At 45.3% G+C, this 23,673-nt stretch overlaps 1 protein-coding gene and 1 pseudogene across 1 annotated transcript in view; both read right to left on the bottom strand.

Moving 5' to 3' along the window:
* LOC126428111 (corticotropin-releasing factor-binding protein) overlaps positions 1–23,673 on the bottom strand; it is a 1,025,460-nt gene that overhangs the window by 466,731 nt on the left and 535,056 nt on the right. The window lies entirely within an intron of this gene.
* Positions 22,048–22,165, bottom strand: LOC126428481 (5S ribosomal RNA; annotated as a pseudogene).

Raw genomic sequence — 23,673 nt, forward strand, 5'->3', positions numbered from 1 at the left:
GTCAGGTAGACTGTTCGCCATGTTCAAGTCTTTCGATTTAACGCCACTTCAGCGACTTGCTCGTCGATGGGCATGAAATTATGATTATGATTAGGACAACACAACACCCATTCCCTGAGCTGAGAAAATCTCCGACCCAGCCGGAAATCGAACCCGGGCCTTTAGAATTTACAATCTGTCGCGCTGACCAATCAGCTACCGGGGGCGGACAACACGTCTAATGACTCCTGAGGTAGCTGATATGGCGTACCTGGCAGTAGGTGGCAGCACAATGCACCTAATATGAAGAGGGTATGGTGGTGTCCGGATACTTTAGATCACATAGTGTAGCTGTCCGTATATTTGTGATCAGAGAGTGCATTTGCCCAGGCATACCACACAACATAACATCGTTACGTGACGAGTAAAACCCTAGGTCAACTGTCATACGTTCAGGTTGGTCCGAGAATACTGCAGAAACAGTCGGATGGAAACAACTGCATCCTCAAAAATGGAATGTAGCCTGCAGTGAGATAGTAGTATCCATTCCACTATATTTGACACTGTAACAGGTAGGAGCGCGGTTAACACCTGGGTGGAGGCGACACAGTAACAGAAGAAACGAGAGAATTACTCTATCTCGGAAGCCAAATAGGTAAGATGGCTTGAACAACGAATATTTTCCAGTTTGAATGGTGAAACAAGCCTGGTTTACAACAGAGGCTCAAATGGTTCAAATGGCTCTAAGCACTACGGGACGTAACATGTGAGGTCATCAGTCCCCTAGAACTTACAACTACTTAAGCCTAACTAAGGACATCATACACATCCATCCCCGAGGCAAGATTCGAACCTGCGACCGTAGCAGCAGTGCGGTTCCAGACAAACGCCTAGAACCGCTCGGCCACAACAGCCGGCCTTACAACAGAGGAATAAGATTTAAGGAGTGTGAGAAGGAGAGAAGAAACTAGAAGTAAAATACTTGGCGAAAATATTAGATTGGTGTGTAAGTTCGTAGCGCTTTCGCTTTGCGTGTTGGTATTCTGGTTGCTATCGATTTATTTACCGACTGTCGTTTTTTATTTGTAGTTCACCGCTGCATTTGAGTTTCTATGTTGTCATTTTCTCATAGCGAGTGGAGCTTACGACTCTAGAAAATGCAGGGCCAAGTAGAGAAATCGGAAACATTTGCGACGTATTCTTCTGTTTGAGTGCAATAGAGTGGTAACAGCAGCTGAGGTAGCCAGAAACACTTGCGCTGTGTGTGAGGATAACGTCAATGGACACAGAGTGGCAAGAAAATGGTTTTGCCTTTTTAAAAAATGGTTCAAATGGCTCTGAGCACTATGGGACTTAACATCTGTGGTCATCAGTCCCCTAGAACTTAGAACTACTTAAACCTAACTAACCTAAGGACATCACACACATCCATGCCCGAGGCAGGATTCGAACCTGCGACCGTAGCAGTCGCGCGGTTCCGGACTGAGCGCCTAGAACCGCTAGACCACCGCGGCCGGCTTGCCGTTTTAAGCAGGATCGTTTATACCTTACCGACTCTCCACATCGAGGAAGGCTTTCTGCGTTTGATGCAAATCATTTAAAAGCATTAATCAACAATGATCCACATTAGTGTGGTCGATACTTGGCGAATGTGATGAACTGTGATAACTCAGTTCCATGCAGTGCGGAAGGTTCAAAAATCGGGTGTAAGGGCACCGCATGCTCTAAGCCACGAAGGACAAAGATCAGCGGATATGTTGTAACCTTCCCGTATAAAAATAAAAATGATAATTTTTTTGTTAATATATTAACTCATGAAGACTGATAAATTTTGTCATAAGCAGCGCTACGCCATGGCCCTGTGAAATCAATATGAAAAATTCTTACCTCATGATGGTGCCGCCGGATAACGCTTTCTATGAATCTGCTCGTAAATGGCACAGCTTAGTGCAATGCTGGCCGCAATGTGGCCAAAGACACACACACACACACACACACACACACACACACACACATATTCCCGAGGGAAGACTCGAACCTCCGACGTGGGGAGGAGGGGGGGGGGGCGGGTACGTGAACCGTGACAAGGCACCTGAGACCACGCGGCTAACCAGCGCGGTGGCCGGCCGGGGTGGCCAAGCGGTTAAAGGCGCTACAGTCTGCAACCGCGCGACCGCTACGGTCGCAATTTCGAATCCTGCCTCGGGCATGGACGTGTGTGATGTCCTTAGGTTAGTTAGGTTTAAGTAGTTCTAAGTTCTAGGGGACTGATGAGCTTTGAAGTTGAGTCCCATAGTGCTCGGAGCCATGTGAACCATTTGAACCCGCGCGGTGAGAGCGGTAGAGAAAAAATAAGTTGCAAGGACAGATAAGTATTTAAATTATGTTTACCTAACATGATCATTCAACGCAAGGGTTGGGGGGGGGGGGGGGGGAGGGGCTATCTGTAAGTTTGTACTGAAGTCTTCTGAAAAACAATTTAGCGATCTCGGCAAATAAATTAGTTTACACAGAAGACCACAGTGCAAGTATTTAAATATGTAAAACACCTTCAACAGGGTAATGGATAAAAGAGAAATACAGCATCAAAAGGATAGCGTAGGAGGCGATACCAGCTTAGTTAACAGAAAAGTGGCTTTGAAAATTTGATGAAAGTTACCAAAGTCCATGCATAGTGCTTTACCGAACTTTCTGCTGGTAGAAAAAAATAAAAAAGTTAGTGACCGATGAGGTGCACGTCACAGAAGGCTGATAACGCGATTAATTTTAACTTCTTTACCGCCGGCGGACCCAATATTTGAGAATTAACGTCGGCTAACGTAGACGATAACGGCAGGAGTTACAAATGGAGCGATGTAGAGGGGGGGGGGGGGGGGGACGGTATTTCTCGTTAGCTCGGGCACTGAAATGATAAAAAAAAAAGCTCGCGAATAAACGAGTTGGGAAGTTAAGGCTGAAACGGAAGACTGTTGTGAAGTGTTAGCCGTTCTGACGGGCAGTTCGTTGAAATTCGTGGAGATAAGCTTCGCGTCAGTCGGTGGTTCCGAATTACCGAAAGTTTGGCTAATATCGTGAAAAGGACCTCGCGTTGTAGGGTTTTCATCTGCTAAGGTCAACTGAATAATATTTATACTGTGAAACTGGGAGGCCAGTCATTAACGTATACATATGCGGTTCGTTGGCGGAGTTCCTATCCTGAGGGTATAGCTCCATAAAAACAACAGTAGAGTTGTCAACGAGGTAACTGAATTGTGCTGAACAAACATTTGCTTCTCGTACTCATCTGGGCTCGCAGCCTCCTGTATCTCACGTAAGGACATTACCTATTACGTTATGAGACCAAGACGCTGCTACGTTTGGTTATATTGTTTATTACTATAGTCCTATGTTGGCGTGATTGCCATCTTCAGGTTATCTGTAAAAAAAGTACATAGTTTGGTACAATATTTCAAATTTTAAAAGCGTTTATTTAACGTATTAGAGACTTTTTCTTTCTACGCACACCATGTGGTCTTGGTACTCATCCATATCTCAGTTGCCGACACACAACTGCATTAAAAAAAAAAAAAAAAAAAAAAAAAAAAAAAATGGTTCAAATGGCTCTGAACACTATGGGACTTAACAGCGGAGGTCATCAGTCCCCTAGAACTCAGAACTACTTAAACCTAACTAACCTAAGGACATCACACACATCCATGCCCGAGGCAGGATTCGAACCTGCGACCGTAGCGGTCGTTCGGTTCCAGACTGAAGCGCCTAGAACCGCTCGGCCTCTTCGGCCGGCACACACTACTGTATAAGCTTGCTGCTTTGATGCTGTTGTAGCTACAGTAGATGTTCAACTTTCGCTGGACCAGTTACCTTGCGTAGTAGTTGTCGAATTGTGGAAGTTTCTATCATAACGGCGTTTCGTGACAGCTGTACTGGCAGTTTAGTCAGCGATGTTACATAGTTACAGCCTGTTTTCTTCTATGGTATTCTGTAGGTCATATCTTTGTTCTTCCCAGCTTGTTGACTCGTCTTTACGTGGTCCTGCGCTCGTATGTAATTTAATCGTATTGTTTTTTATGGAACTGGTTATGTCAGTCAGTGGTGTGGTGTGCGAGGTTTGTGACAATTCCCCGATGTTGGTTTTTTAAACGCATGCTTTAATTTCGTGGTAACATATGTCTTATACGACCTTAGATTTTCTTTTTCTACTCATCTCTTGTTTGCAAGCATAATTTCAATGAAATTGTTTATGTAGTGTTTCTGCTTGAAATCGATCTGTTCATTCAGAATTTCTTGAGAGCAACTTTGTATGTGAGAATATATTTCGATTTCTTCAAGAGTATTCGTTAGTGGTCCTTTTGGGCAATGTCTGAAACCTCGGCAACCAGTTTTATATCGTCCGCTATATGTCGTTATGTTCAAATGGTTCAAATGGCTCTGAGCACTATGGGACTTAACATCCGAGGTCATCAGTTCTCTAGAACTTCTTAAACCTAACTAACCTAAGGACATCACACACATCCATGCCCGAGACAGGATTCGAACCTGCGACCGTAGTGGTCGTGGGGGTTCCAGACTGTAGCGCCTAGAACCGCTCGGCCACAGCGGCCGGTTATCGTCCGCTACATGTCGTTGTGTTTTCAAGTTGTCGAAGAAAGCTGATGCGTTACTGTCGCCCTCTCTAATTTGAAAAAGTTTTGAAACAGTTGAAAATAGAGAAGTAACTACGAAATTCTCACCGATAACCTGAAGATGGCCGAAATAGGTCTAAAGTAATTAACAATATAATAAGCAGTCTCTTGATCTTCTAACATTATATAATGTCTTCCTATGAATATTTTTCTAATTCAGCCATCGTGCGAAATGAATGTTAAATAAATGGAACAACAATTTTTGAGAGACTTTTCTGAATCTTTCAGAATAGAAACAACGGTCAGACAAGCGGACGGATTGGCGCTAGTAATGTTCAACTTCGTTTTGGGAAAAGCGATCAGGAGGTGGCAGAACGAAAGCAGAGGTATAAACATTGGCAAAAGACTGCAAAATAAAATTTTTCTTCATTTTCTAGGATTTACTGCCGACATTCCAATAGCCCCCAACAACAGCGCAAAAGAAATGCCACCTCTTGAGAAACAAGTGAAAGAACAGCAACAACAGGGCACCAAATTTCATTTGAGAAGACGGTCATGTCCTAAGACAGATAAGGGGAGACAGCGGGTTTTAGGTCAATCTACGATGCCAGAACGGTTAGGAAAAACTGCAGATAGACAAACTTCGAGAGACGGCTGGTACGCTACTGGCCACTAAAATTTCTACACCAAGGAGAAATGCAGATGATAAACGGGTATTCATTGGACAAATATATTATACTAGAACTGACATGTGATTACATTTTCACGCAATTTGGGTGCATAGATCCAGTTGCTCGGCCACCATTGACCAGACGTTTTCAACTGGTGAGAGATCTGGAGAATGTGCTGGCCAGGGAAGCAGTCGAACATACTCTGTATCCAGAAAGGCCCGTACAGGACCTGCAACATGCGGTCGTGCATTATCCTGCTGAAATGTAGGGTTTCGCAAGGATCGAATGAAGGGTAGAGCCACGGGTCGTAACACATCTGCAATGTAACGTTCACTGTTCAAAGTGTCGCCAATGCGAACAAGAGGTGACCGAGACGTGTAACCAATGGCACCCCATACCATCATGCCGGGTGATACGCCAGTATGGCGATGACGAATACACGCTTACAATGTGCGTTCACCGCGATGTCGCCAAACTCCGATGCGACCATCATGATTCTGTAAACAGAACCTGGATTCATCCGAAAAAATGATGTTTTGCCATTCGTGCACCCAGGTTGGTCGTTGAGTTCACCATCGCAGGCGCTCCTGTCTGTGATGCAGCGTCAAGGGTAACCGCAGCCACGGTCTCCGAGCTGATAGTCCATGCCGCTGCAAACGTCGTCGAACTGTTGGTGCAGATGTTTGTTGTCTTGCAAACGTCCCCGTCTGTTGACTCAGCGATCGAGACGTGGGTGCACGATCCGTTACAGCCATGCGGATAAGATGCCTGACATCTCGACTGCTAGTGATTCGAGGCCGTTGGGATCCAGCACGGCGTTCCGTATTACCCTCCTGAACCCACCGATTCCATATTCTGCTAACAGTCATTGGATCTCGACCTACGCGAGCAGCAATGTCGTGATACGATAAACCGCAATCGCGATAGGCTACAATCTGATCCTTATCAAAGTCGGAAACGTGATGGTACGCCTTTCTCCTCCTTACACGAGGCATCACAACCACGTTTCACCAGGCAACGCCGGTCAACTGCTGTTTGTGTATGAGAAATCGGTTGGAAACTTTCCTCATGTCAGCACGTTGTAGGTGTGAATGCTCTGAAAAGCTAATCATTTGCACATCACAGCATCTTCTTCCTGTCGGTTAAATTGCGCGTCATCTTCGTAGTGTAGCAATTTTAATGGCCAGTAGTGTAATTTGCTTGGATTAGCGCCATACGTTGTCACAGGGAAACCACGAGATGAGTGGATTTTGGCACTCGCTGGGATGATTTAACAGGAGACTCAAGCCACTCACGGGTCTGATTAACACTGTTTATGTGCGATCAGATTAGCTACTACCAACAAAGACGTTCAGTTGAGCAGCGAGGTGTCTGATTGTGACCCATCGACCACCTCGAATGAGAGTGTCCGCACGTTCCAACATTGCAGCTGTGAGTGGCTGGGCAGCACGCTGGAGATCGGACAGGTTTTCGCGACCTTCTTGCTACGATGACAGATGCCTCGCCCAACGACTCTCGGCGCTTTTGTTCATTACGCGATCTCCGTAGACATTCTGCAAGCGCCTATGATTATGTCCGATACTCTGATTTTCCAACAAAAGAAACTCAGTGACAGCTCTCTGGGACGCAATTCCATTACAGTCGCCATTATGAAGGTCAAGTACAGCGCCACCTCCTATAGGAACTTTATGAAACTATACGGACTAAAATGGGAATATTCTAGGATATCCCTCAGCAGAGTCCTATTTTCGTACCAAAATTGCTAGAGAAAATAATGTGTTGCATTACATGCTGAATGCCCCTCTTATGTTGTTCTGAGAATTTGATATTAGAACTAAATTGGCGAATCTAATTCGTGAAACGCGTACAGACACAGTCTAAAGAAAAATTGTTCAACGATGAATTTTCTAAGTCCTTCAACATATATACGTGTACAACACAAGATGGTGACTAATCTATAGTCCTCTTCTACGAAGTATTATTAAAAAATTGAGAGAATTTGGAACTAAAAATTAAACGAATGTCAAATACCGCCAATAAAACTAGGAAGACAGAAACGGTGTAGTGAAGTGAACCGCCTGGATTTGCCAACGATTTTGTTATACTATCTGAAAATCTAGTAGGCGCAGGAATAGGAGTCAATATCCAGAAACAAATAGCCAGTAGAGCAGGTTTAAGACACTCTACAAAGAGAACTAAATTTATCACCAACATGAGAAAAAGGCACCAAGCATACTGATTTACATACGTGAAAAAAAGTTTTGCATCGCCGCGGTTCCGAGAGTTCCGTAATATGTACAGAAAATTGGAATAGAGATCAACAGAAGCATCATTTCCGCCCTTTTTATTGCTCATGAAAACCACACGTTGCGTGTTGTACCACCATGTAGTGGACCTTCAGAGGTGGTGGTCCAGACTACTGTACACACGGGAACTCTAATATCTAGTGGCATGTCCTCTTGCATTGATGCATGTCTGCATTCGTCGTAGCGTACTATCCACAAGTTCATCAAGGCACTGTTGGTCCAGATTGTCTCACTCCTAAATGGCGATTCGGTGTAGATCCCTCAGAATGGTTGGTGGGTTACGTCGTCCATAAACAGCCCTTTTTCAATCTATCCCAGGCATGTTCGATACGGTTCATGTCTAGAGAACATACTGGCCACTGTAGTCGAGTCTTGTCATTATCGTGAAGGACGTCATTCACAAGATACGCACAATGGGGGCGCGAATGGTTGTCCATGAAGACGAATGCCTCGCCAATATGCTTCCGATACGGTTGCACTATCGGTCGGAGGATGGAATTCACGTGTCCTACAGCCGTTATGGCGCCTTCTACGACCACCAGCGGTGTACATGATGCCACCCCAAAACAGCAGGGAACTTCCACTTGCTGCACTCGCTGCACAATGTGTCTAAGGCATTCAGCCTGACCGGTTTGCCTCCAAACACGTCTCCGACGATTGTCTGTTTGAAGGCAAATGCGACACTCATCGGTGAAGAGAACGTAATGCCAATCTTGAGCGGTCCATTCGGCATGTTGTTGGGCCCATCTGTACCACGCTGCATGGTTTTGTGGTTTCAGAGATCGACATAGCCATGGACGTCGGGACTGAAGTTGCGCATAATGCAGTCTTTGGTTCACTCCGAGGCGCCTGGACACTTCCATTGCTGAGAGCCCTTCCTGGCACAAAGTAACAAAGCGGACGCGATCGAACCGCGAATTGATCGTCTAGGCATGGTTGAACTACAGACAACACGAGCCGCGTATCTCCTTCCTGGTGGAATGACTGGAACTGATCGGCTGTTGGACCCCCTACTCCTAATAGGCGCTGCTCATGCATGGTTGTTTGCGTCTTTGGGCGGGTTTAGTGACATCTCTGAACAGTCAAAGCGACTGTGTCTGTGATAAAATATCCAGAGTCAACGTCTACCCTCATGAGTTCTGGGGAATGGGGTGATGTAAAACTTTTTTTGGTATGTGTATTTTAGTCAAATACAAAAGACAAAAATGTTCAGGTATTTTCTACAGATAATCCAAAAAAAATGGTTCAAATGGCTCTGAGCACTATGGGACTTAACATCTGTGGTCATCAGTCCCCTAGAACTTAGAACTACTTAAACCTAACTAACCTAAGGACATCACACACATCCATGCCCGAGGCAGGATTCGAACCTGCGACCGTAGCAGTCCCGCGGTTCCGGACTGAGCGCCTAGAACCGCTAGACCACCGCGGCCGGCACAGATAATCCAAGAAAACAGGTCAACAGATAAGAATATCTGCCCATAAAGTGAAATAATACTCAAAATGGAGAGGCTATAAGGAATAACTACATAAGATGTACAACAAAAACTTCGTGGTAAGTAATGCAAAAAGAGTGCATTGCAATACAGGGATGAAACCAGAACGCCACTAAAAAAGTAAATACCAAGCACTGAATTACAAATTAGACAAACTAGGGATATTAGAGAGAAGAACCGCAAGGAAAATGTTAGGTGCACTAACAAGAAAAAACTTAGAATGTAAGGAGCAATGATGAAATATAAGAAAATAATATATACAATAAAGATAAGAAGAGGTTGTAGAATTATACAGAATGACTGATAATAGGCTGACAAAACATTTCTTCGAGTATCTCGAGGAAGATAAATTAGCAACAAAGTGGATGCGAGTAGTTATAAAAGACTCAGAAATTCACATCAAATTTAATTGGAAAAAGGAATTGAAACTATGAAGTGGTTCCTAACTCGCCATGAAGGAGGGAAGCAAATTTTGCGTTGCAGCAAGAAAAATGTTTTGAATTTATGAAACTACTACTTATATACTTGATGCAGTAAAAGACTACAGAAATGAACTTGAATGCAAGTGTATTCGCTCATCAGAAGAGATGTGTACAAAGTCTGATAGGATCAAAAGATGCAGAAAGCGCATTAAACATGCCAGTTTGAACACAGGATTTAATTTGCTGATTAACACTCTCTTAACGTGAGTGTCGGTTTGATAGGCGGCGAGTAACGCTCGGAATCTGTCTGTGCGATCGACCCCCTGACGAAGTTTCCTCTCTGGCAGCACCGTTTCATAGCTGCTAAGTGCACGTCAGTGCGCAGCGAGTAGGCGGGATGAAGGGTAGTTAAGCAACGTGCTGACGTAAAGCCGAACTAACAGGTTAAGTGGGTAAACACATCTGCTGATTACATCCACCCACACGCCAATCCTCTATGCATTCCACTCGCAGAGTGCTGGTCTAAACGTGACAGGTTTGTGTATAGCTGCACTCAATGGGCGAGCGTGTTTTTTAAAACTCGAGGTGAAGATCCCAGAGTGTCGAACATAGAGTTTGCTACAATAACTTTATAGGCAACGATCCACAGGCGTTAAGGATTTTATGAATGTTTTGATTAAGTCACTTATGTACAGGGTGAAATGTATTTAAACTGACAAACTATGGGAGGTTGCAGGGGACATCAAAACAAATATTTTCCCCTAATGTCATATTTTTCTATGAGGATTATTTAAACCAGAGGAGGTCGTATTACGCTCTTCAGTTGTTAGAGGGCGTATTACGCACTTCAGTTGTAGGCAACTGCTGTCCACCAGTGTAGTAGTGCATTGTCTCTGTTTACTAATGGAGCGATACACCTGGAGTGAGTTCACTGATACGGTTCGTGCGTACTACGTAGCGCACCACAACGGACGAGCTGCACAACGGGTTTATCAACAACAATATCCTAATCGCCGTATCTCGCATCGTACAACCTTTGCTGCTGTGTACCAACGTCTGCGTGAGACCGGGTCATTTAGTAGATTACCTGGACAGGGACGACGTCGCACGGTAAGAACGCTGCAATTTGAGGAAGCTGTCTTGCAGCATGTGGAGCGGGATCCTTCAATCAGCACTCGTGCAATGTCGACAATCTGCAACCAGTTGATTATCCACCCAGAGCACAGTTTTCGCAGTGGTACCTGGAACAGTGTGAAATGCATCCTACATTTCCATCCTCTGTGTTGTTTACCGATGAATCAACGTTCGGGCGTGATGGAGTCTTCAACATGCACAATTCGCATGTTGGGAGTGATGATAACTCACATCCCACAGTTACTAGCGCTCATCAAGCGCGGCTCTTCGTTAATGTGTGGGTCGGTGTTGTTGGGGACTGTTTAATTGGGCCGTGTCTGCTACCTAGGCCATTACATGGCAGGCACTATTACAGTTTTCTCGCCAGAGCATTGCCAGAATTGCTAGAAGACGGTCCGCTCCCTATAAGACAACACATGTTGTTCCAACATGACGGGGCGTCGGCACATTTCAGTCGTCGTGTGCGTCGAATCCTGGACCGACGGTTCCCAGAAACGTGGATTGGCAGAGGTGGTCCTGTACCGTGGCCTGCTCGATCCCCAGATATGTCCGCTCTGGACTTTTTTGTGTGGGGAGAGATGCGCAACCTTGTTTACGCAACTCCTGTTGCATCAGAAGAGGATCTGGTTGCTCGGATAGTAGCAGCAGCAGGAACAATTCAGGATACTCCTGGGGTTTTTGCCCGTGTCAGACAGAACATGATCTGACGGTGTAACGTTTGTTTACGTGTCAATGGCGGCATTTTTCAAAATCTACTGTAATTGCAATTGGATTGTGTTAATGTGTTGTCTCTTGGTCATAAAAGAAAATGGAAAAGTGTTTGTTGGTTTAGTTAATTTGCCGCCAGAGAAATGTTCCTCTACCGGTTTAAATACTCCTCATAGGAAAAAATGACATTAGGGAAAAATATTTGTTTTTATGTCCCCTACAACCTCCCAGAGCTTGTCGGTTTAAATACTTTTCACAGTGTATATTTCTAGAAGCTTATTACTAATAAGCAGTCTCAGGCTTGGAATAAACTGTCGTCAGATTATGCATTATTAATCACTCCAGGTAATTTTCATAACCATTTGAGATGTATATCAGTTAGTGTTATGAGATTTAAAGGCTGAATTTATATTGGATAAGTTGTTTGACTTTGCTGTCCGAGAAGCTGAATACCACATTCCTTCCAGTACAGATTTTTGTTAGTATATATGCCGAAATACTGCAAGCAACCCACCCTATTCACAGAACCCTGTTGACATGCAGAATAACTTCTTGTGTTATTCTAGTTGTGGAACAGAACTGCATGAACTGTGTTTACTGTAAATGAGTGTCTACTTTCAGAGAAGCAACTATTAACTAACTAGCTGAGTACCTAGCTTTGCTCAGGTATGTACTTATGCCCATTCTGTTAGTCCATCTCCTCTATCCCCTCGCTCTGTCCGCCTTTTACATCCCCCTCCTCTCTCTCTCTCTCTCTCTCTCTCTCTCTCTCTCTCTGTCTGTCTGCTCCTCCCCCTCTCCCCCCCCCCCCCCGCGCCCATGAACATCTCCTCCTTCTCCCTCAGTACTTATGCTCCTCCTCCCTGTGTCAATCTCCTGCATCCTCCTCTCTAAGTTCATCTCTTCCTTCACCTTATATCTCCTCCCTATCCGATGTCCTCATCTCCTCCTCCCCACCTCTCTGTCCATACCCTCCTCCCCATGTCTCAGTCCATCTTCTCCTTCCCCCTTACTGTCTCTCCATCTCTTTGTACTGCTCCTACTCGTAGTCCTCCTCTCTCCATGTTACCACTCCCACCCCTAACCGAATAGACGTTCGCTGGTTCTTATTTGAACAATATCTCTTTCCAGATAGTAAGTGATATGTGTACCAAGTTTGGTTGAAATCTAGTCAGAGGTTTAGAATGAGTTGCTTATCTGCAGCTGTGCCCACATATGCACGTTACAAAAAAATGGTTCAAATGGCTCTGAGCACTATGGAACTTAACTGCTGAGGTCATCAGTTCCCTAGGACTTAGAACTACTTAAACCTAACTAACCTAAGGACACCACACACATCCATTTCCGAGGCAGGATTCGAACCTGTGACCGCAGCGGTCACGCGGTTCCAGACTCTAGCGCCTAGAACCACACGGCCACTACAGCCGGCTGTACGTCACATTGCAGGAACTTTGAAAAAGGATACACACACACACACACACACACACACACACACACACACTCGGTTCCGAGAGTTCCGGAACGTGTACAGAAAATGGGAACAGAGATCAACATAAACATCATTACCGCCTTTCTTATTGCTCATGAAGACCACACATTGCATGTTGGACCACAATACAGCAAGACCTTCAGAGGTGGTGGTCCTGACTGCTGTACACACCAGTACCTCTAATACCCAGTAGCACGTCCTCTTGCACTGATGCATGCATGGGGCACTATCCACAAGTACATCAAGGCACTGTTGGTCCAGATTGTCCCACCCCTCAACGGCGATTCCGTATAGATCACTCAGAGTGGTTGGTAGGTCGCGTCGTCCAAAACAGCTCTTTTGAGTCTATCCCAGGCATTTGCGATAGGGTTCGTGTCTGGAGAACATCCTGGCCACTCTAGTCGAGCGATGTCGTTATCCTGAAGGAAGTCATTCACAACATGTGCGCGATTGGGGCGCTAATGGTCGTCCATGAAGATGAATGCCTCGCCAATATGCTGCCGATATGGTTGCGCTATCGGTTGGAGGATGGCATTCATGTATCGAACAGCCGTAACGGCGCCTTCCATGACCGCCAGCGGCGTCCGTCGGCCCCACGTAATGCCACCCCCAAAGCAGCAGGGAACCTCCACTTTGCTGCACTCGCTGGACAGTGTGTCAAAGGCGTCCAACCTGATTGGGTTGCTTTCAAACACGTCTCCGACGATTGTCTGAAGGCATATGCAACACTCGTCGGTGAAGAGAACGTGATGCCCATCCTGAGCGGTCCATTCGGCATGTTGTTGGGTCCATCTGTACCGCTCTGCATGGTGTCGTGGTTGCAAAGATGGACCTCGCCGTGTACATCGGGATTGAAGCTGCTCTTCACGCAGCCTATTGAGCTTAGTTTGAGTTGTAACACGACGTCCTGTGGCTGCACGAAAAGCATTATTCGACATGGTGGCGTTGCTGTCAGGGTTCCTCTGAGCCTTAATCCGTAGGTATCGGTCATCCTCTGCAGTAGTAGCCGTTGGGCGGCCTGAACGAGGCATGTCATTGACAGTTCCTGTCTCTCTGTATCTCCTCCATGTCCGAACAACATCGCCTTGGTTCACTCCGAGACACCTGGACACTTCCCTTGCTGAGAGCCCTTCCTGGCACAAAGTAACAGTGTGGACGCGATCGAACCGCGGCATTGACCGCCTCCCTCCCTCCCCCCCCCCCCCCCCTCTAATAGGCACTGCTCAGGCATGGTTGTTTACATATTTGGGGAGTTTAGTGACATCTCTGAACAACTAACGGGACTATGTCTGTGATACAATATCCACAGTCAACGTCTATCTTCAGGAATTCTGGGAACCGAAGTCATGCAGAACTATATTTGATGTGTCTATATTAAATACAGGGTGCTTCAAAAAGAATGTGCGTATTACAAAGCAAGGTGTTGTGAAAAGTATCGATATCTGCGCCAAGGCTGGTTGCAAAACGACTACTCCACAGCAGAAGCAATTTTGTCTTCTCGAATTTGCAGTGTATAATTTCGTGATTGCAGTGCAAAGAGGTTTCAGGCTGAGATACCAAACTGGTCTTCGGAAGGGATGGAACATTCTTATGTGGTATTGACATCTTGTAGACACAGGAAGTGTTTGTGAAGGAAAGATTGCTTGTAGCCCTCGTCGAAAATGTTGCAGGAATTCAAACCGCTTTCCAATGTAGTCTTACAAGAAGTTCCTATGGGGTTTTATTAAGGGCAACGTTCAAGCAACCTACCTGCCACAGAACTTAGAAGAGTATGGGAGACATTCGAGTTTCTATTTGACACTATTCATGTCGCTGGCGAAGAACATATTGAATATCTGTAATGTAAGATTCGTAAATATCTATCCCTAGTTCTACAGTTGTATGTCTTACAGTTTAATAAAAACGTGCTTTCGAAACTATGTCCACACACAAAAAAAAGTTTTCCGTCACCCCGGTTTCCAGAACTCCTGAAGATAGACACTGACTGTGGATATTGTATCACAGACACAGTCCCTTTGAATGTTCAGAGATGTCACTAACCCGCCCAAAGTTGTAAACAACCATGCATGAGCAGCGTCTATTAGATGGAGGGGGTCCGACACCCGATCAGTTCCAGTCATTCCACCAGGAAGGAGGTATAAAGCTCGTGTTGTCTGTAGGTCGACCACGTCTAGACGGTGAATAACGCAGTTCGACCACGTCCGCATTGTTACTTTGTGCCAGGAAGGGGATCGAGGCGCACGCCCAGCAATCTTTCTCAAACGATTTTATAAAAACTGTTGGGTAAAAAAAATCCATTTTTAGGACGGCTTCAAGATGACACACCAATCAATTCCTTAATGGTCACAGCTGCTGTGGTATTTGGATCCGAGTGAGACACTGCATGAAAATCGAGAAAGTTTGCAATGAAAAATAGGGGCCGGAAAGGTTTTGTGTTTGGTGCATATAACATAATATCTTGCTATGTATGAAATTTAGCTAACATACTGAATTTTTCTTTACACTTTGTGGAGGTCTGCACCTGTCAACAGTCTCCAGAAACTGATCTGCTCTACCACGCGCGCCAGCTGTAAAGCCAGAATGAAATATCCGCAAATTCCTCATATTTCATAAACACGTAGAGATATCAAAATGAGATTTTGGCCAAAGATAGAACACAAACAGCAGAGTATTTTGCCGTATGGTTATTATGCAAACCTTCACAACCTACAGTGTTATCCCACTAACTACTGGCTTTTTCGATGAAAGAATGTAATTTTTAAGGGCAATCGAAAGTTGGCAAATTCAGAAATGCTGTAGGTTTTGGAACAATGTAAGTGAAGACATTACACGTTTATTTTTGTGTGAAGATATTGTATGTTTACTTTTGTACTGTCATGTGCTTTTCCTCAGTTAGCCACTTAATATACTTAATAAGCGACAGTTTCAGAATTCTAATACAATCGCATCTGCACAACATGTTAGTGAGGTGACAGTGTAAACTCTGCTGAATTATGGCAAAAAAAAACAAATTTTGTCATGGCAAGGAGAGAAATATGTAGGTTTTACTCAAAATTCTCGACTGATGATGCTTCTACGAAAGTTAAAAGTGATTAACAAGCCACGGGAAAAAATCGCTGCATTTTCAGCATAATACTTTTTAGATACTAACCGAAGCAAAGGTGATAGGCGTTCGATACAGTTCCGCACTGTCGCCTGATAAATGTACGGAATATCAGATCAGCTGTGTAGCTGGATTGAAGAGTTCTTAGCAAACAGAACACAGCATATTGTTCTCAATGGAGAGACGTCTACAGACGTTAAAGTAACCTCTAGCGTGCCACAGGGGAGTGTTATGGGACCATTGCTTTTCACAATATATACAAATGACCTAGTAGATACCGTCGGAAGTTCCATGCGGCTTTTCGCGGCTGATGCTGTACTATACAGAGAAGTTGCAGCATTAGAAAGTTGGAGCGAAATGCAGGAAGATCTGCAGCGGGTAGGCACTTGGTGCAGGGAGTGGCAACTGATCCTTAACATAGACAAATGTAATGTATTGCGAATACATAGAAAGAAGGATCCGTTACTGTTTGATTATATGATAGCGGAACAAACACTGGTAGCAGTTACTTCTGTAAAATATCTGGGAGTATGCGTGCGGAACGATTTGAAGTGGAATGATCATATAAAATTAATTGTTGGTAAGGCGGGAGCCAGGTTGAGATTCATTGGCAGAGTCCTTAGAAAATGTAGTCCATCAACAAAGGAAATGGTTCAAATGGCTCTGAACACTATAGGACTTAACTTCTGAGGTCATCAGTCCCTCCAGAACTTAGAACTAGTTAAACCTAATTAACCTAAGGACATCACACACATCCATGCCTGAGGCAGTATTCGAAACTGCGACCGTAGCGGTCGAGCGGTTCCAGACTGTAGCGTCTAGAACCGCTCGGCCACCCCGGCCGGCATCAACAAAGGAGGTGGCTTACAAAACACTCGTTCGACCTATACTTGATTATTGCTCATCAGTGTGGGATCCGTACCAGGTCGGATTGACAAAGGAGGTAGAGAAGATGCAAAGAAGAGCGGCGCGTTTCGTCACAGGGTTATTTGGTAAGCGTGATAGCGTTACGGAGATGTTTAGCAAACTCAAATGCAGACTCTGCAAGAGAGGCGCTCTGCATCGCGGTGTAGCTTGCTGTGCAGGTTTCGAGAGGGTGCGTTTCTGAATGAGATATCGAATATATTGCTTCCCCCTACTTATACCTCCCGAGGTGATCACGAATGTAAAATTAGAGAGATTAGAGCGCGTACAGAGGCTTTCCGGCAATCGTTCTTCACGCAAACCATACACGACTGGAACAGGAAAGGGAGGTAATGACAGTGGCATGGAAAGTGCTCTCCGCCACACACCGTTGGGTAGCTTGCGGAGTATGAATGTAGATGTAGATGTAGGTATTTTCGAATGGTCACCATGCAGATGTGGGCGTGAAGGGGCTCCGCTTAAAATTTACAAAAAATTTGAGTGTATAGTTAAGTTCAGAACGGCACTCCCCTCCAGCGCTTGGCATTTCCCCTACATCGCCTGCTCGCAAGCCCCACCACTACCGCTCTCCCCACTCATACCCCGCTGTCTGCACATTTAGTGGCCACATTATTCTGTGCACACTCTACCAAAAACATCCCCAACACTAAACACATCTGCCTCCATTCGGTACTACCGCTGCTTTCATACACTATCAGTTAATCGCTTGATTGGACATTGGTTCACTCTATGCCATCCATCTTTTTTAAAATAGACGAAAATAGACACACTACGCACGTCCTAAGCCACTGTGCAGTATCTGTGTTGTCTGGCCCAATGGACAGATGTAGCTTTATAGGGTCACTTTGGGAATTGGCCTTTTGTGACGTTCCCGACTGCAAATCTAAATTGTATGCAGTTCCAACATAGTGTTCACTCGGAAACTGGTTGGCAAGGACCTGCTTTCACCGACAGCTGCAAATTCTGTCGAGTTTGAAACAGATTGTCATTGACATGACGTTTCTGGTGCCTTTTGGTGCTACGTGGCTTGGAGTGCCACACTGTTGCTTGTAGACACGCTGGGCAGTGCACATCCATACACCAACAACACGGGAACTCCATTCATGGCGTGGTCATGGTCACATCCAAACACAGTAGCTCGTCTCTGTGCTTCTGCCACGTCTCTACACTGACCCAGCGCTGATACTATTTGACTCCCAATGGCTGACATCAGCGGTGGAGGGTGTGAGGTAACGGGCGAGCTGTGGCGCCCTGCAAATAGCTGGCGTGGCCGCACGGTCCGCTCGGCAAGCCGGGGCTGATCAGCGACCGTGTGGTACCCTATGTTAGCCGGAGCAAGAGGGGTAGCCCCAGCGTGTGGTCCGGGCTGAACACGTGGCTGGGAATTCCATGTTGACGCTGAGGCGAGGAATGGGCTTTGTGTCGCTGAAGGAGATTTGTATGCTGCGGAGTGCCAAAGATGGCGGACTTTGTGAAATCATAATGGCAAACATTACACAGCTCATGTACGAGTAGAAATTGCCGCGCGGGATTAGCTGAGCAGTTTAAGGGCGCTGTAGCCTGTGCGGCTGGTCCCGGCAGAGGTTCGAGTCCTCCCTCGGGCATGGGTGTGTGTGTCTTTGTCCTTAGGATACTTTAGGTTAAGTACTGTGTAAGCTTAGGGACTGACGACCTTAGCAGTTAAGTCCCATAAGATTTCACACACTTTTGAACATTTTGTAGACATTAATAGTAGCCAGATGAATCATGATACCTAAAAAAAAAAAACATGTACATTACCATTATTTGCATGAAGATTCTGATGGTGTAAACAGATTTTGAATATGTATTACTTTAAAGTTTAGTATCTGACGATAAATTATATAAGTAACACCGAGCAACGAATTTCCAAAAATCTAAACGGTTCATCCGATTCTGTCAATCGACGTGTCTTTAGAAAGCTATTAGTGTAAACCTACATTGGTGTGAATTACAGGCATGTAACTTGAATATTATGTAAGTTACTGGAGGTTAAAGTGGCAAGACACTATTAATCGTTTCAGGCCATAAGTACTCCAGAGTGATACGAAACAAACGGTCGTAGCATGCTTATAAATACATTAATGGCAATTAAAAATGCTACACCACTAAGTTGACGTGCTACAGACGCGAAATTTAACAGACGGGAAGATGATGCTGCGGTATGCAAATGACTAGCTTTTCAGAGCATTCACACAAGGTTAGCGCCGGTGACGACACATACAACGTGCTCACATGAGCAAAGTTTCCAACCGATTTCTCATACACAAACAGCAATTGACCAGCGTTGCCTGGTGAAACGTTGTTGTCATGCCTCGTGTAAGGAGGAGAAATGCGTACCATCACGTTTCCGACTTTGATAAAGATCGGATTGTAGCCTATCGCGATTGCGGTTTACCGTATCGCGACATTGCTGCTCGCGTTGGTCGAGATCCAATGACTGTTAGCAGAATATGGAATCGGTGGATTCAGGAGCGTAATACGGAACGCCGTGCTGGATCCCAACGGCCTCGTATCATTAGCAGTCGAGATGACAGGCATCTTATCTTCATGGCTGTAACGGATCGTGCAGCCACGTCTCGATCCCTGAGCCGACAGATGGGGACGTTTGCAAGACAACAACCATGTGCACAGACAGTTCGACGACGTTTCCAGCAGCATGAGCTATCAGCTCGGAGACCATGGCTGCGGTTACCCTTGACGCTGCATCACAGACAGGAGCGCCTGCGATGGTGTACTCAACGACGAACCTGGGTGCACGAATGGCAAAACGTCATTTTTTCGGATGAATCCAGGTTCTGTTTACAGCATCATGATGGTCATATCCGTGTTTGGCGACATCGCGGTGAACGCACATTGAAAGTGTGTATTCGTCATCGCCATACTGGCGTATCACCCGGCGTGATGGTATGGGGTGCCATTGGTTACACTTCTTGGTCACCTCTTGTTCGCATTGACGGCACTTTGAACAGTGGACGTTACATTTCAGATGTGCTACGACCCGTAGCTCTACCCTTCATTCGATCCCTTCGAAACCCTTCATTTCAGCAGGATAATATACGAACGCATGTTGCAGGTCCTGTACGGGTCTTTCTGGGTACAGAAAATGTTCGACTGCTGCCCTGGCCAGGACATTCTCCAGATCTCTCACAAAATGAAAACGTCTGGTCAATGGTGGCCGAGCAACAGGCTCGTCACAACATTCCAATCTCTGTCTTCCTCTACAGTTTTTGCCCTCTACAGCTCCCTCTAGTACCATGGAAGTCATTCCCTCATATCTTAGCAGATGTCCAATCATCCTGTCCCTTCTTCTTATCAGTGTTTTCCACATATTCCTTTCCTCTCCGATTCTGCGTAGAACCTCCTCATTCCTTACCTTATCAGTCCACCTAATTTTCAACATTCGTCTATAGCACCACATCTCAAATGCTTCGATTCTCTTCTGTTCCGGTTTTCCCACAGTCCATGTTTCACTACCATACAATGCTGTACTCCAGATGTACATCTTCAGAATTTTCTTCCTCAAATTAAGGCCGGTATTTGATATTAGTAGACTTCTCTTGGCCAGAAATGCCTTTTTTGCCATAGCGAGTCTGCTTTTGATGTCCTCCTTGCTCCGTCCATCATTGGTTATTTTACTGCCTAGGTAGCAGAATTCCTTAACTTCATTGACTTCGTGACCATCAATCCTGATGTTAAGTTTCTCGCTGTTCTCATTTCTACTACTTCTCATTACCTTCGTCTTTCTCCAATTTACTCTCAAACCATACTGTGTACTCATTAGACTGTTCATTCCGTTCAGCAGATCATTTAATTCTTCTTCACTTTCACTCAGGATAGCAATCTCATCAGCGAATCGTATCATTGATATCCTTTCAGCTTGTATTTTAAGTCCACTCCTGAACCTTTCTTTTATTTCCATCATTGCTTCCTCGATGTACAGATTGAAGAGTAGGGGCGAAAGGCTACAGCCTTGTCTTGCACCCTTCTTAATACGAGCACTTCGTTCTTGATCGTCCACTCTTATTATTCCTTCTTGGTTGTTGTACATATTGTATATGACCCGTCTCTCCCTATAGCTTACCCCTACTTTTTTCAGAATCTCGAACAGCTTGCACCATTTTATATTGTCGAACGCTTTTTCCAGGTCGACAAATCCTATAAAAATGTCTTGATTTTTCTTTAGCCTTGCTTCCTTTATTAGCCGTAACGTCAGAATTGCCTCTCTCGTCCCTTTACTTTTCCTAAAGCCAAACTGATCGTCACCTAGCGCATTCTCAATTTTCTTTTCCATTCTTCTGTATATTATTCTTGTAAGCAGCTTCGATACATGAGCTGGTAAGCTGATTGTGCGATAATTCTCGCACTTGTCAGCTCTTGCCGTCTTCGGAATTGTGTGGATGATGCTTTTCCGAAAGCTTAGGTGCAGCGATTTGGTGCAGACGACCTCCCGCATCCCCGGCAGCTGGCTGACCTGGCGGTCACGCGGATGCAAGCGCGCCCTACCACCAGTGGCTGGCTGCCCTCAGGGCAACGTTCCGCGGCCAATAACGCTGACCCCGCGCTAATCGCTGTGCGTTCCGCTGTAGCCGCGCTGGCCTGTTGATCAGTCCTAACTGAGGTTCGCGCTGTCCAAAGCCCTCGGCGCCTGCGGTCGACAGCTGTTATTAGCCCGCCTCTTGCTGCCCACTACTGCAGGAACGCTGAACACGTATCCATCTTGTGTGGACATTGCTGCAAGTATTGATTTAGCTGTCTGTTTCACAACAAAATCAACTATATTCGTTGTAGCACGTCCAAAGTACGAGGCGTGTTTTTTTAAGTAAGTACCGTTTTGAAATTAAAAAAATAGTGCTATGATATCTCAATAATTTTATTCTTACATGAAAGCCTGTACCTTAATCTACTCACTGACGCCATTACAGTCTGATCCTTCCTTGTTTACGTTGTGTACTGAATATTTAAGATAAAAAAGCATTCCGTCTTCTGGCCACGAGTGGCCTACCGTGACCATCCGACCGCCGTGTCATCCTCAGTGGAGGATGCGGATAGGAGGGGCGTGGGGTCAGCACACCGCTCTCCCGGTCGTTATGATGGTATTCTTGACCGAAGCCGCTACTATTCGGTCGAGTAGCTCCTCTATTGGCATCACGAGGCTGAGCGCACCCCGAAAAATGGCAACAGCGCATGGCGGCCCAGATGGTCACCCACCCAAGTGCCGACCACGCCCGACAGCGCTTAACTTCGGTGATCTCACGGGAACCGGTGTATCCACTGCGTCAAGGCCGTTGCCGAGTGTTTAAGATGCCTCCGATAATCGTGAGTCCCGCCGACTGTGAAGTACGGGCTGTTATAAGATTTCTTAGTGCTAAAGGCCCAAAAGCGATCGATATTCATCGTGAGATCTGTGCAGTTTACGGAGAAAACATTATGAGCGATGGAATGGTACGAAGGTGGGTGAGAGCATTTAAAGATGGCCGCGGAAATGTGCATGATGAACAACGGAGTGGGCGTCCTTCGGTCGTTAATGAAAGTTTGGTGCAGGAAGTGGACAATAAGGCGAGAGAAAACAGACGCTTTACGATTTCGTCCCTGCGGGATGACTTTCCTGATGTTTCTCGTAGTCTTTTGTGCGGCACAGTGACCGAGCACTTGTATTACGGAAAATTATGCGCACGTTAGGTACCGAAAATGTTGACGGATGTGCACAAAACCAAACGTTTAGACAGTGCCTTGACTTTCCTTGAGCGGTACCACAACGACGGTGATGATTTCTTAAGCCAAATTGTTACGGGCGATGAAACATGGGTGGCCTACTGTAAGTAGGCTGTTTAGGTTTTTATTTTGGTAACCTCACGTAGTGCTCTGTATGAAAATCACTGGCTGCGCTGTGTGAAGTCTGTGGCTGGTTTGCATTTTTGTAATATTTGCTATTGTAGTGTTGGGCAGTTGGATGTAAACAGCGCGTAGCGTTGCGCAGTTTGAGGTGAGCCGCCAGCAGTGGTGGATTTGCGGAGAGAGATGGCAGAATTTTGAGAGCGGACGATCTAGACGTGTGTCCATCAGAAACAGTAAATTTGTAAGACTGTATATCATGAACTGATTTTTATATATATATATATATATATATATATATATATATATATATATATATATATATATATATGATGACTTTTGAATAATTTTAAGGTAAATACATTGCTTGTCCTCTATCAAAATCTTTCATTCGCTAACTATGCCTATCAGTAGTTAGTGCGTTCAGTAGTTTGAATCTTTTATTTAGCTGGCAGTATCGGCGCTCGCTGTATTGCAGCAGTTCGAGTAACGAAGATTTTTGTGAGGTAAGTGATTCATGAAAGGTATAGGTTATTGTTAGTCAGGGCCATTCTTTTGTAGGGATTATTGAAAGTCAGACTGAGTTGCGCTAAAAATATTGTGTGTCAGTTTAGTGATGATCAGAATAAGTAAAGAGAGAAATGTCCGAGTACATTCAGTTCTGCTCGGCTGTTTGAAAATCAAATGACGTAAGAGGTTTAACAGCACTGTAATTTATAATTTTTTCTAAGAGGACGTTTCACTACGTCACACCAGAATCACAGCAACCGTCTGTGGAAGTTGAGTAAGGGCATCATTTTGCCTCCGTACAGCCCCGATCTTGCGCGCAGTGACTACCATCTGTTCCTGCACTTGAAGAAACACCTGGGCGGTCAGCGTCTTCAAGACGACGACGAAGTCAAAACAGTGGCGATGCAGTGATTAACAAGTCAGGCGGCAGACTTCTATGAGGAGGGTATTCAAAAA

The sequence above is a fragment of the Schistocerca serialis genome, chromosome 12 (genome assembly GCF_023864345.2).
Source record: "Schistocerca serialis cubense isolate TAMUIC-IGC-003099 chromosome 12, iqSchSeri2.2, whole genome shotgun sequence".
In the NCBI taxonomy this organism is placed as follows: domain Eukaryota; kingdom Metazoa; phylum Arthropoda; class Insecta; order Orthoptera; family Acrididae; genus Schistocerca; species Schistocerca serialis.